The sequence below is a fragment of the Crotalus tigris genome, unplaced genomic scaffold (genome assembly GCF_016545835.1).
Source record: "Crotalus tigris isolate CLP2741 ecotype Arizona unplaced genomic scaffold, ASM1654583v1 scf7180000024437.13266115, whole genome shotgun sequence".
Classification (NCBI taxonomy): Eukaryota; Metazoa; Chordata; class Lepidosauria; order Squamata; family Viperidae; genus Crotalus; species Crotalus tigris.
In genome coordinates, this window is record NW_024100606.1 from 12,808,140 (window position 1) to 12,821,038 (window position 12,899).

General features: G+C 43.9%; 1 non-coding gene across 1 annotated transcript; it reads left to right on the forward strand.

The window, feature by feature from the left end:
• The first annotated feature begins 6,362 nt into the window (after positions 1–6,362).
• LOC120302819 lies at positions 6,363–6,469 on the forward strand. Its single transcript, XR_005555233.1, has one exon. It is a non-coding gene; the product is annotated as a U6 spliceosomal RNA (small nuclear RNA).
• The last annotated feature ends 6,430 nt before the right edge of the window (positions 6,470–12,899 follow it).

Here is a 12,899-nt window from a genome sequence, read left to right on the forward strand (position 1 = left end):
TAGTAGTAATAGTAGAGTTGGAAGGGATCTTCTAATCCAGTGGTTCTTAATCTTTTTGAATGAATTGCCCCCTTGAGCCAATGAGGAAGTTGTCATCGCCCCCCTCCCCCAACATAACCTCTCAATCACAACATAGGAAATAATTCTTCAATTTATGCAAACACTTTTTGGGTTTTCTTTAAGATTGTCATCAGGACATATTGATGCAAATAATTTATTTCCAGTCTTTTTCCCATACCTCAACTGTGTGAAAAATTTTGGTGCCACCCATCACATTTAATGACTGAATTACAAGTGAAATTTAAGACGCAAAAAGAAATATAAAAAGGGCATAAGAACAAACCGCAATGCAGGAACTAAGAATTTCAAGACGAAAACTCTGAAACTAAATTAAGATTCAAGGAAAGTATATATAGTCACGCACACTGTAAAAAGTTTTAAAAAGACACAAAGAAAATATAATATCGAACTGGAGTGCACGCTAAAAAAGTGCAATACAAAGACACACAAAATGTATTACAGAGCACAACAAAAATTCGAAAACAAAACTGAAAACTCAAACGGGAACGTGAAATCCAACGCAAGCAAATACAATGATAAAAGCATAGACAATTATTAACAAAAAATATATGTACACAAAAAGCAAAAAAAAAGAATATCAATGGCTACCTTGTGCTTGGTGAACTGATGCCAATTTCTTAATGTGTGGAACCATTTTTGTTAATCGCATTCTTAAATCACCGCGCTCAGAGATCTTCAACATTACAGCTGACATCACAAGGGATAGCCATTCAGCATGCGATGTTTTGAAAGAAGCGCTCCCCCCCTCCATCACTGCCCATTCTGGGCAATGGTGCACCACTGTATGGGTAGAGGCTACTGCTCAACGTGCATGAAGATAAGCGATGCGTATTCACATATGTACGATGTTCTGTACTGAAGCTAGCTGGAGGAACCTTTGATAACAATTCAATCCACTAATAGCGAGCAATCTGGTGTTTTTGTACAACAGATATACAGCCATTCACTGTACGAAAGTCTCAAGTGTCCCCAAAACATCTCACTCCATCGCCCCCATATCGCCCCCTTTTCGTTCCTTTGCCCCCGCGTTGCCCATTTTTGTTCCATCGCCCCACTGAACAATGAAATTGCACCCTGGAGAGCAGTATCGCCCAGGTGAAGAACCACTGATCTAGGGCCACACAGTGCCCCACCTCCTCCAAAAGAAACCTGGGGTAGAGCATCTCTGGTCTGCAGCGCTCCCGAGGACTGGCAGGTGGCACCAAGACCCGTCCTTTGCTGTCCCCTGATGGTCAATAGCAGAGCTGCTGCTCGGAGGTACTTTAAGGGCTGGAAAAAGCCACCATGTCACCCACAACAAAGACGGCAGTGGTGCCCCTCAAAGTGATGCTCGCCGCTGTTGCTGGGAGGTGTGAGGAAAGGGCCAGGGGTCCTGAAGGCTGGAGCTGCAGGGATGCCCAGGGGGGGCAGTGCAAGTGGAGCAGCCTTCATCCCCTCCCGGATCTAGGGAAGCACTGGCCGGTACCATGCTTGTGCTGGGCAGAAGAAACAGAAGCTGTGGAAAGAGGTCGCTGTTTTATTGTTTGCAGCTGTGGCGAAGACGGGGAAAGGAAAGGAATGAAGTGGGTGAGCACTTGGAAGGATGCCCCTTTTATGGCTCCTGGACTTCGACTCCCAGAATAGCTGATGCAGCCAAATACTGTCCATGCGGGCTCAGGAGTTCTGGGAGCTGAAGTCCAGAAGTCATAAAAGGGCCATCATTCCCCACCTCTGGCCTAGAACAACCTAAAGGAGGACCCAGCATGACCCAACCTGCTCCCCACTCCTGGGTTTGCACATCCAGACCCCTTGCCTGCTTCAACACGCTCTTTGGAAGCCAACTTAACTTGGCATAAGAGTAGCCAAACTGAGCAGGCTGTATAAATGTGAGAGCTTCCCTTTCCATTGAGGCTTATTGCAGGGACTCGCCCAGGTAGCGTCCACAGGGAGCCATCTCCAGGCAGGTAACTCTCAGTCTGTACCTGGACAATTCTGGATGATTTGTAAAGATTGTTTAGGCTCAGTTGGCAGTTGGATGGGGGACCATTAGGAGATGCAAGAGATGTTGTCTAGCACTGGAAAATTAAAAAAAAGAACCAGCTCAGTCTATATCGCTGTTCAGAAAATGCCTCTAAGGTGCTTGTGAAGACATGGGCTGTTGGGTTTGACTTGAGGATGGTTTGTCTGCTCAGTTGATTAATAGCTGATCTGGGAAAAGGTTAATTCAGGTCCAGCCTCTTTAGCACCTGAAGCAGGGCAGGGACTGGAATTGGAAAGGCAGTGATGGCCCATTGCTTACATGTTGCTCCCAAGAGAGCTGCAGACCCCTCCCCTCTCTAATAGCATCACCCAAAGATTTCTGTGCCTCAAGCAGCAAATTTCCATGCCTCCCATACCTCTTTGAGGAGGGGGCTTTGCTCCTGGGCTGGGAGGGGCAGGCAGGTGGTTGAGCCACAGGGAGCTTTGGTGTGCAATGCAGTAAGTGTTTTTCTCAGATGTAAACATTCGTTCCCCTTTTATTCTTCTCATAGTCATTGGGCATTGGGCTGCTCTCCAAATAAAAGAAGTCATTCCTAAATAAACAGGCAGCTCCCCCCAATTCCCTGCCCTTGGATATCCCAGAGAATCCCTTTGAAACATCTCTGATGGAACTTGGTTTCTATCTCAGGTATGCAGGACACAATCTGCCAAAAGTATTTCCAAGGTGGCTTATCATCATGGAGTCATGACAGTGAAATGCTCAACGTGGAACAACCATCATGTTATTACTGATTAAGATGGGCTGGTTCTTGACTTGGAGGGGAAAAAGTGAGCATGACGTCTTTTGCTCCCTCCCCCTCTCTTTCTCTTTTTCCTGGTTTGATGCTTCAGCTGCTGAAGCTGGAATGAGTTCCTGGGAACAGTTCAGAGCTGATATTGGTTATTAGTGAAGGCAAATTCAAATTTAAAATAGAGCTGGAAGGGACCTTCGAGATCAGGAGGAGACTCACAGAGCTGGAAGGGACAGTGTAGGTGGTAATAATCTTAATACTAATAGAGTTGGAAGGGATCTTGGAGGTCATCTAGTCTATCCACGTGCTCACGCAGGAGACCCTATATCATTTCAGACAAATGGCTGTCCAGTCTCTTCTTTAAAACCTCCAGTGTTGGAGCATTCTGGAGGCAGGTAGTTCCACCGGTTAACAGTTCTCCCTATCAGGAGATCTCTCCTTCCTTCCCCGGCCAGTTTCCCTCCCGACTTCAGGGAAGAGCTGGGCCCCCTCCTCTTCGGGCGCCATCCAGATATGGGAAGGCTGCTCTCACCTCCCCCCCCGCCCTTCTCCTCACCTGCTCCGACCCCCCCCCCCGCCCGGAAGAGGGGCTGCCTGGGGCCCGCGGGAGGGCCTGGCCGGAGCCCCCCAGGGGGAAGGAGAAAGGAAGCGCCCCCCCGCCCTGCCTAGGGAGACACCTCCAGTATGGGGAGGGTGGAGGGGGCCCCTCAGCTCCGCCGGCCTGGATGCGGGGGGGGGGGGGGGGCGAAGTGGGAGAAGACTTCAAGGGGTGCCCCTTGCCCCACCCCCTTGCCGAGAAAGAACCTTCGCTACTGCGCAGGCGCTATGTGGCTCATGGTTGGAAGGAAGCAGGACGCGGATTGCTCGCTCTGGGGAGGGCAGTGATTGGCAGGAGGACTCCTCGGGGCGCTCCATTCAAAAGAGGAAGAGCTACCGGTTACAGGCAAAGGTCTCGCAGCGAAGTCCCGCCTCCACTTCCGGAAACGAATGGAACGTAGGCGTCTGATTGATTCGGCCGCGGGCTGGCTCGCAATCCAAGTAAGGCGCAGGAGATGCTGGGAGTCGCAGTCCGAGAGATTCTCTGGCGGAGAAGGGAACCCCGGGGGGGAAGGGGGAGCCCGAGGCCTGGCCTGGCGGGACGGGAGCTGGGAGGGAGACCTGCCCGGAAAGTCTCACTGAGAGGCGCCACATGATGATGGATCGGGGGAAGACGTAGATTGGGCGCTCTGGGCAGGGCAGCGATTGGCAGAAGGATTCCTCGGGCGGTCCATTCAAAGGAAAGAGGAAGAGCAACCAGGAAGAGACCTCGCAGCGAAGTCCCGCCTCCACTTCCGGGAACGAATAGAACTGAACTGCCCTAATTGGTTCATCCACGGGCGGGCTCGGACCCAGGTAGGGCGCATGGGATGCTGGGAGTCGCAGTCGAGGGGGGCTCTGGCGGAGGGAGGGGGGAGCCCGAGGCCTGGTCTGGCGGGACGGGCGCTGGGAGGGAGGCCTGCCTGGAAAGTCTCACTGAGAGGTGGAGGCTTCGGCCTTCCTCCCCGGGCGGGTCTGGGACTCCTCTCCGGGGAAGGGACGGAGCCGTGACCCGCCTCTCCTCCTCTCCCTTCGCCCCTGCAGGTGGACGGGCGAGCCCGGCGGAGGAAGGAAGGAAGGAAGCGCCGCCCGAGAGGAGATGAGGCCCCGCGGAGCAGCCCCGGGAGGAGACGGCGGGGAAAGCCCGGAAGGGATGAGCCGAGGGGGACTGCGGGAAAGAAGGACGCCTGGAGGGAGAAGCGGGGAGCAGGAAACGGGCGGAGACTCCGAGACGGGCCTGGAGGGCGGAGGGTCCTTGGGGACAGGCGGAAGACTCGGGAACCCCCAGAGAATCCAGGAGGGAGGAGAGAAATATGAATGCGCAGAATGTGGAAAATCTTTCAAAACAAATACAGTTCTTGTAAACCATCTAAGAATCCACACAGAAGAAAAACCAGCTTTTATATACATCAAAAAATCCACTCAGGAGAAAAACCACATAAATGCCTGGAATGTGGAAAGAGCTTCAGTTAGAGGGGACACCTTTATATACATGAAAGGATCCACTCAGGAGAGAAACCACATAATGAGCAAACTTTATATACATCAAAGAATCCACTCAGGAGAAAAACCACATAAATGCCTGGAATGTGGAAAGAGCGTCAGTCAGAGGGGACATCTTTATATACATGAAAGGATCCACTCAGGAGAGAAACCGCATAAATGCCTGGAGTGTGGAAAGAGTTTCAATCACAGGAGCAACCTTTATACACATCAAAAGATCCACTCAGGAGAAAAACCACATAAATGCCTGGAGTGTGGAAAGAGCTTCAGTGTGAGCGGAAGTCTTTATAAGCATCAAAGGATCCACACAGGAGAAAAACAATATAAATGCTTGGAGTGTGGAAAGAGCTTCAGTGTGAGCGGAAGTCTTTATGTACATCAAAGGATCCACACAGGAGAAAAACCTTATAAATGCCTGGAGTGTGGAAAGAGTTTCAGTCAGAGGAGCATCCTTTATATACATCAAAGGATCCACACAGGAGAAAAACCGCATAAATGTCTGGAGTGTGGAAAGAGCTTCAGTCAGAGTAGCAACCTTTATTCACATCAAAGAATCCACATGGAGAAACCCTATAAATGCCAATTTAGCTTAGAACCATTGCAGTTACCTTTTTTAAAAAAAATAACAGCTGCTAGCCAGCTCAAGCATCTTCAGCTAGCAAAAGCAAAAACTGGAGCCGGCTCAGCACTTGTTTGGCCATGTTGCCATGGACAAAAAAAAACCCCAAATCCTGCCAACTTCTTGTAGCCCCAAACAGCCAAGGAAAATCAGAGATAAAAATGGCTGCCACAGCATTAGTGATTGAAACCAAGTCACATGGCTAGACAGACCTTTTTGGTCGCAATTCTGAATTTTTAATGTAAGTACCCTTCCTGAATTAATTTAATCGTTTTTGTGAAAAGTGGCTCAATGAACTCTCGTATCTGGGGGACTACCTGTAAATGCCTCCAGTGTGGAAAGAGCTTTACTGAAAGTCAAGATTTCCATAAACATCAAAGCATTCACAGAGGAGAAAAAGCATATAAATGTCGGGAGTGTGGAAGTAGCTGTAGTCAGAGGGGAAACCTTTACAGACATCAAAGATTCCATTCAGGAGAGAAATCATATAAATGCGTGGAAAGAGTTTCTGTGGGAAGGGAAGTCTTTATCAGCCTCAATCCACTCGGGAGAAAAACAATACAAATATCTTGAGTGTGGAAAGACCTTTATTGTTTGTGGACACCTCTATCGACATCAAAGAATTCACATGGGGAAAAAATGCTAAATATGCCTGAGTGTGGAAAAACCTTCAGTCACAATGGTGCCACTGAAATAACAATAGCATTTAGGCTTATATGCCACCCCATATGCTTTACAATGCACTCTGGGAGATTTATAAGGTAAACATTATTTGCATATTGCCACCAACAATCTGGGTCCTCCTTTTACCATCCTTAGAAGGATGGATGGCTGTGCTCGCTTCGGCAGCACATATACTAAAATTGGAACGATACAGAGAAGATTAGCATGGCCCCTGCGCAAGGATGACACGCAAATTCATGAAGCGTTCCATATTTTTTGATTTGTTTATGATATGTTATTAAGGTTTAAAGGGAGTTAAGGTTTAAGTATGATTTTAATTGTTGTATAAATTGTTAAACTTGTTTAGCTTATGATTAATATATTTGTTAACTTAATTAGATTATGTTTAATATGTTTGAAATACCCTGTATTTGGCTCCGGGAAGTTGGGGGGAAGGGTAAATGGGTTTATTTTGTAACTTTTAATAAAACTTTTTAAATAAAAAAAAAAAAGAATGGATGGCTGAGTCAAGGCTTGAGCGCTCTCAGAATCAAATTCCAGGCTGTGGACAGTCTGCCTGCAATACTGCACTAAAATGCTACTTGAATGTTTATCACAGACCTAAGTACAGCTCAGTAAGACAGGTGTGAACTCTTACCCTTCATTGCCATCTCAACCTTTGTCGACATGAGTGAATATTATATTCTCAGGAGTAAGTAAACTTATGCACAGCACCATTTTATTATTCCCTTTATTGCTATACTCTGTTTAATGATTGTGCTCGTCTGTGATGCCAAATAGTGGAATTTGAATAATTTTACACACTTTTTCAAGGGCTATGTAATGTTACTCATTAGCAGCACACCCAGGAATTTGATGCTGGTAATCATCTCCACAGGTGAATCATTAATGCACAGAGAAATGTGGCTGTGCCTGCCTTTTCTGAAATCGACAATGATTTCTATGTTTTTTACGGTATTTAAAACTAGGCTGTTTTCCTTACGCCAGATCACCAACCCTTCAACCTCCTTGCGTTAAGCGCCCTCGTCATCATGAATAAGGCCCGCTACTGTTGTATCATCTGCGAACTTCACTATATGGTTGGTGGCAAACCTAGCACAACAGTCATGACTCAACAGGGTGAACAGCAGCGGACGTGGGACGCAGCCCTGAGGAGAAACTGCTCAAGAAAATGGTATTAGGGGTATTTGTTCCAACTTTCACATATTGCAGCCTTTGGTAAGAAAATCAAGAATCCAGTTACACAGAGTGTTTAAGCCCAAAAGGCCCAATTTGTCTACTAGATGCTGGGGAATGATTGTGTTAAATGGCGAACTGAAACTCTTTGGTTGAAATTGTACCTTTTAGTAACAGCCTCATTTGACTCGTGACACTTTTCCCCATATCAGCGTTCTTTTAATGCAATGCACATTTCAATGGTTATGTTTAATATTATGGGATGTTGCTGTCCATGTCTCTGGCATAACTGAACAGGGTGATTTGTTCCATCCAATCAAGTCTTGTTTTGTACTTTTTCTACTATAAGGCATATAAAATGAAACCCGATTCTGTGTCCTAGATTCCCTCTTTTCATTCAGGGAAATCTCTTTGCTATAATAGACTAATAAATTGCCTTTAAATGATCATCCCACTTGGTGCCTAATTGGACCAAGTGTGACATGGCTGAATCTAGGCTAATTCAGCCTTTTTTTTGTGGCTGTGAAAGAGCTCCATCTCATTTTTGATATAATCTATATAGGTTTTCCATATGTCAGCACCACGTAAGGCCATCCCCAGATGTATGAAACTCTTGTAAATTGGATGCAGTAGAAAAAGTGATATCCCTTTCTAATGTATTCTCCACATTCATCAAGATTTCTCTCAAATGGAATCAAATATAGGCTTAAAATCTACAAAGGCTACAAGCAGTGATTTTGTCCATACCATTTTGTTTTATTTAGAAGAGCGTTAGTCATAAATCAGAATTTATACCCAATACATTATGCAACAATAAACTGTCCGTGCCATTTAATTGCACCAATTTCAACTGATTTCACAGTAAATTGAAATTATTTGGTAAAAAGATACCCTTAAATACTTTTTGCTGCAATGGGAGGATTTGATCATTCACCTTGTCCTTCTCTGCCTCTCCTGCACAGAATTTGAGGGGCCCAAACAGGGCACAGTATTTACAATGAACCGTCCAGAACAATTCTCGGTATTTCATGGAGTTCTGGGAGCAGAAATCCAGAAGTCATAAAAGGGCCATCGTTCCCCACCTCTGGCCTAGAACAACCTAAAGGAGGATTCATTGGGACCCGAGACTGTTCACACTACCTGCTTCCCCACTCCTGGTTTTGCACATCCAGACCCCTGGCATTGTTCAATAGGCTCTTTGGAGGCCAACTTAACCGGGCAGAAGACTAGCCAAAGTAAGCAGGCTGTGCAAATGTGAGGGCTTCCCTTGCCATTGAGATTTATTGCAGGGACTCGCCCAGACAGTGAGCCAGGTGATTCTCAGTCTGGCCCTGGACATTGTTGGCTGACCTGGGAAGTGAAATTTGTTTAGGCTTAGTTGGGGCTTGGATGGAGGACCACCAGGAAATGCAAAAGATGCTATGTAGCACTGGAAAGTTAAAAAAAAGAACCAGCTCAGTCTGTATTTCTGTTCAGAAAATGCCTTGAAGGTGGTTGTGAAGATATGTGCTGTTGGGTTTGACGTGATTAATGGCTGATCTGGGAAAGGTTAATTGGGGTCCAGCCTCTTTAGCACCTGGAGCAAGGCAGGGACTGGAATTGGATGGTCCATTGCTTACATGTTGCCCCCAAGAGAGCTGCAGACCCCTCCCTTCTCTAACAGCATCACCCAGAGATTTCTGTGGCTCACCCAACAAATGTTCCATACCTCTTTGAGGAGGGGGCTTTGCTCATGGGCTGGGCTGGGGGGGGGGGACAGGAAGGTGGTTGAGCCACAGGGAGCTTTGGTGTGCAATGCAGAAGTGTTTTGTCCAGGTGTACACATTGTTTCCCCTTTTATTCTCTTTTGTAAATCACTCAGTTATTGGGAATTGGGCTGTTCTCCAAATAAAAAGTCATTCCTAAATAAACAGGCAGCTCCCCCCAATTCCCTGCCCTTGGATATCCCAGAGAATCCCTTTGAAACATCCCTGATGGAACTTGGTTTCTATCTCAGGTATGCAGGACACAATCTGCCAAAAGTATTTCCAAGGTGGCTTATCATCATGGAGTCGTGACAGTGAAATACTCAACGTGGAACAACCATCATGTTATTGCTGATTAAGATGGGCTGGTTCTTGACTTGGAGGGGAAAAGGTGAGCATGACGTCTTTTGCTCCCTCCCCCTCTTTCTCTTTTTCCTGGTTTGATGCTTCAGCTGCTGAAGCTGGAATGAGTTCCTGGGAACAGTTCAGAGCTGATATTGGTTATTAGTGAAGGCAAATTCAAATTTAAAATAGAGCTGGAAGGGACCTTCCAGATCAGGAGCAGAATCACAGAACTGGAAGGGACAGTGTAGGTGGTAATAATATTAAAAATACTAATAGTAATAGAGTTGGAAGGGACCTTGGACGTCATCTAGTCCAGTGGTTCTTAACCTTTTTGAATGAATCGCCCCCTTGAGCCAATGAGGAAGTTGTCATCGCCCCCTCCCCCAACATAACTTCTCAATCACAACATAGGAAATAATTCTTCAATTTATGCAAACACTTTTTGTTTTCTTTAAAATTTTCATCAGGACATATCGATGCAAATAATTTATTTCCAGTCTTTTTCCCATATCTCCCATATTCTGGCCAATGGCGCGCCACTGTATGGGTAGAGGCTGCTGCGCAACGCGCATGAAGATAAGCAATGCATATTCACCTATGTACGGCGTTCTGTACTGAAGCTAGCTGGAGGAACATTTGAAAACACAATTCAATCCATTAATAGCGATCATCTGATGTTTTTGTACAACAGATATACAGCGATTCACTGTACAAAAAAAATCTCCAGTCTCTTCTTCCAGTGTTGGAGCATTCATAGCTTCTGGAGGCAGGTTGTTCCACTGATTAATTGTTCTAACTGTCAGAAAATTTCTCCTTAGTTCTAGGTTGCTTCTCTCTTTGATTAGTTTCTATTCCATTCCGTTGCTTGTCCTGCCTTCAGGCGCTTTGGAGAATAGCTTGACTCCCTCTTCTTCGTGGCAGCCCCCGAGATATTGGAATACTGCTATCATGTCCCCCCTCGTCCTTCTCTTCGTTAAACTAGACATACCCAATTCCAGCCATCATTCCTTATATGTTTTAGCCTCCAGTCCCCTAATCATCAATGAGGGAGCAATCCTATTCCAAAGGCTTTAATTTAATTTAATGTTTCATTTAATTGTTAAAGAAAAATGAGTTATCAATCCAGGTGCAGGACAGAGCAACTGAAAACCACAACAAAAGAACCATCCAAATGCTAAGATTTCAACCAGTTTTCTCTCTCAGAATGGCTTTTAAATAAATATTTGTCCATTTCTGCACAATCTAGGATTTTCAAAATTATAATCTGGTAGGTTTTCATTTTTCCAAAATTGGGCAAATACTATTCTTGCAGCTGTTAATACATGTAATATTAAATAATCATTTTCTTTGCCATGATTAGGTCTTAATATACCTAACAGGAACAGTTCCGGATTAAATTCTATCTGGATTTTCATCATCTTTTCTAACCATCTATGAATCTTAGACCAATATTTTTTTGCAATAGAACATGTCTACCAGGCATGATAATAAGTACCCGGTTTTTGCTTACATTTCCAACATGTATCCGATAAATTTTTAAACATTTTCACTAAGTGAACTGGTGTCATAAGCCATCTATAAAACATTTTATATATCATATATTCCGGCGTATAAGACAACTTTTGAGAGTGTTGAAACAGGCGCCGAACTCAGGGGTTGTCTTATACGCCGAGTCATCTTATACACCAGAAATAAAGTAGTTTCTGGCATATAGGACGACTTTCTAGGCATGTGACTCGGTGTCAATCGTCTTATATGCCAGAAATACTGGTAGTTTCCGGCGTATAAGACGACTTTCTAGGCATACGACTCTGCGTCGAACTCAGGGGTTGTATTATATGCCGGGTCACCCTATATGCTGGAATATACGGTAAGTTTTCTTTGTATGTTACTGCTTTAGTAAGTTTGATATTTTTATCCCAGTTTTTGCCAGTCTTCTAATTCTATAGAATGTCCAAAGTTCTTCGCCCATACTATCATTGTCTCTTTTACTTCTTCTTCTTCCATCTTCCAATTTATTAAGTATTTATAAAGCTTTTTAATCAAATGTTCATCTGTTTTTAAAAGTATTTTATCAAGTGGAGTCAGCTCTTTATAAAATCCCATTATTTTTATGTCTTTTTCATATCTTGTTTAAATTTTCAAATAGGACCACCATATTAAATCAATACCTTGTTGTTGAAGGGCTTGCCTGTCTTTGAGTTTTCCGTCCTTGTCCAAAATGTCTTTATAACTAACAAGTTTATCATAATTAATCAGATTCGGATAAGCAAATGCTTCCATCGTTGAAAGCCACTCATCGTTGAATTTTCATATACATTTTGTGTCTAACTTTCTCCCATTCAGAGAGTAAAACATTTCTTATAGCATGGTTTTGAAAGTACTTATGTATTTTAGCTTTCTCGTACCATAAAAAGGCATGCTAGCCTAGTTGAAGGTCATATCCCTCTAAATAGAGAATTCACTTATTTCTCAGAGTAATCCATTCTTTAAGCCAAAGCAAAATAGCTGCTTGATAATAAAGTCTCCAATCCAGAAGTCTAAAACCCCCTCTATCTTTTGAGTCTTGTAGAAGTTTACATTTAATTCTTGCTTTCTTTCTTTGCCATATAAATCTTAATATCATTGTATTTAAATCGTCAACAAATTTCTTACCCAGCTTTACAGGAACTATTTGAAATAAAAAAAATTAGCTTTGGTAAAATGTTCATTTTAACAGTCCCTATTCTTCCTAACAATGATAGTTGGAGATTTTCCCATTTTTCCAGGTCAATTTTTATTTGTTTTATTAGTCTCTCATAGTTATCTTCTTTTAGTAATGAATATTTCGCCGTAAGAGAGACACCTAAATATTTAACTTTTTCAGCTATTTGAAGATTTGTCTTTTTGGCGAGTTGAGTTTTCTGTTTATTAGTTAGATTTTTTTTAGTTTTTTCCCTATTTATTTTCAATCCAGCCACTTCTCCAAATTTCTCAATTTTCTGCAAAAGTTTAGGGACTGTTTCCAAAGGCTCCTCTAAGATAAAGACCAGATCATCCGTGAAAGCCTGTAATTTATATTTCTGGTCTTTAATCTCAAGACCTTTAATTTCTATGTATTGCCTGATGTTTCTAGTCAATACCTCCAGAGTAAAAATAAATAGCAGGGATGAGAGTGGACATCTCTGTCTTGTGCCTTTTTTAATATCAAAGCTCTCTGTATAGTCTCCATTTATAAGTATCTTTGCTGATTGTTTCTTATAGATCGCTTGGATTGCTTTAATAAAGTTTTCACCAAAGTCCATTTCCTGTAGTTGTTGAAACATAAATTGCCAATTTAAGTTATCAAATGCTTTTTGTGCGTCAAGAAATATGAGCGCCATCTGGTTCCCATGGGACTTTCTTTATGGGTGGCTGAAAGCTAGGAAAGAAAAGCTTCAT